The sequence below is a fragment of the Lasioglossum baleicum genome, unplaced genomic scaffold, assembly GCF_051020765.1.
Source record: "Lasioglossum baleicum unplaced genomic scaffold, iyLasBale1 scaffold0073, whole genome shotgun sequence".
NCBI classification, from domain to species: Eukaryota; Metazoa; Arthropoda; class Insecta; order Hymenoptera; family Halictidae; genus Lasioglossum; species Lasioglossum baleicum.
In genome coordinates, this window is record NW_027469133.1 from 672501 (window position 1) to 674580 (window position 2080).

A 2080-nucleotide genomic window follows, 5' to 3' on the forward strand; every position below is an offset into this window, starting at 1 on the left:
GACGAACGTTACCGCCCGCCACCGATTGGTTTTGATCTAATAAAAGCGTTCCTACCATCTCTGGTCGGAACTCTGTTTTGCATGTATTAGCTCTAGAATTACCACAGTTATCCAAGTAAATTTGGGTACGATCTAAGAAACCATAACTGATTTAATGAGCCATTCGCGGTTTCACCTTAATGCGGCGTGTACTGAGACATGCATGGCTTAATCTTTGAGACAAGCATATGACTACTGGCAGGATCAACCAGGGAGCTTCGACAATTTTTGTCGATTTTTCAATATATAATAAATATGTGTGTCTTTTCGTCGCCAGCTCTTTCAGAGACAGGTCGACGACACTCTCTTATAGTTTTGTATAAAAATTCCTTTTTACTCGTTCGAATTCTCAGAGAACCTTTCGAACGAGTTTATATCATATTCCTCCCTCAATCTCTTCTCTCTTATAGTTTTGTATAAATTCATTTTTACTCGTTCGAATTCTCAGAGAACCTTTCGAACGAGTTTATATCATATTCCTCCCTCAATCTCTTCTCTCTTATAGTTTTGTATAAATTCATTTTTACTCGTTCGAATTCTCAGAGAACCTTTCGAACGAGTTTATATCATATTCCTCCCTCAATCTCTCTTCTCTCTTAAGTTTTGTATAAATTCATTTTTACTCGTTCGAATTCTCAGAGAACCTTTCGAACGAGTTTATATCATATTGCCACCTTCCTTCTTTTCCTTTCTTTCTTAACCTCGAACAAATTCATTTGCCAGATATTCCTGCGTTCTCGGTTTATATTTTTCTCATAACATCACAAATCATTACGTGTAGTGCATAAAATTCATGTTTAATATTTCCCTTTTGGGTTTCTCTCGAGAACAAATTCTTATATTTCCTTGCGTTCTCAGGTTGAGCTAACATCTGGTAGCACGAGTATCCCACGTAGCACGTAACCACGGGCGCTGGACAATCGACACAAGTGCCGAGGAAGCGCGGACAGGACGCATGCTGGGCTCTGGGTGTAACAATGCCCCTCCGAAAGCCAACCTCATTTTATTTACTTTTCGTTTCTCTGCAAACAAGAAGTTTGACTTCTTTCTAGTTTTAGTTTCTCTCAAACATCTTTCCATAACTATCTCAAACTTTTAGCTCGGATAGAAGAGTTGATGCTCAGTTAGTACGAGTATACACATCAGTGCATACAAGTCACCAACCTCCTCGATGGGAGGCTCGCCACATAAGGGCCATTCGGTCTTAGACACCGACCCGTGGCAATGCTGTGTAGAGAAAAGTTCTAAACGAAGTACGGAACGAAACAGTCGAGACCGAAGTCTCGAGGCGCCGTGAACTGCTTCTCGACCGAGATCGTAGAATAGCCCCAAGCGCGCGCTGAACCGCCCGACTCGCCGAACCGTCGAGTCTCTTAAGGATACCGAACGGCCGGCAAGGACGCCGGCGCCGCGCGGTGAATAGCACGCGCGCTTATGGGTGCAAACCGCCGCGGCAACAGCCCGTCCGGCGGGGCTGTTGGGACTTAGAAAAATTTTTGCATGAAAAATTTTTTTGTACAACACAATAAATATTTATATTTCCAGGATATTTAACACAAAATATTCAACTTTTCATATACTATCTCGGCACTTTGAACATTTTTCAAGTCCAACCGCCAAGAGTAAACTTATCTTTCTATCGTATCTAGACCATTATAAATATTAGATCATTGTATAATAAAGCATTCTAACAATAAATATCAAGTATCAAAGCTCTAGGATGAATATTTATCGAATAAACTCAGAATAATGTTCCGGGCGCATTGCGTGCAACTCCGACCGAAGCGAAATTTTTCCAAGTCCAACCGCCAAGAGTAAACTTTTTTCCTAGCGTTCCCAGACCATTATAAATATTAGATCATTGTATAATAACGCATTCTAACAATAAATATCAAGTATCAAAGCTTTAGGATGAATATTTATCGAATAAACTCAGAATAATGTTCCGGGCGCATTGCGAGCAACTCCGACCGAGCGAAATTTTTCTAAGTCCAACCGCCAAGAGTAAACTTTTTTTCTAGCGTTCCCAGACCATTATAAA

The 2080-nt window shown here is 40.7% G+C and overlaps 1 non-coding gene across 1 annotated transcript in view; it reads right to left on the reverse strand.

Moving 5' to 3' along the window:
- The window catches only part of LOC143219832 (small subunit ribosomal RNA), a 1920-nt gene extending 1666 nt beyond the window's left edge, over positions 1-254 (reverse strand). Inside the window, exon 1 of the ribosomal RNA XR_013011486.1 lies at positions 1-254. This exon is cut by the window's left edge and continues 1666 nt beyond it. This is a non-coding gene — a ribosomal RNA (small subunit ribosomal RNA).
- Between the last annotated feature and the right edge of the window lie 1826 nt (positions 255-2080).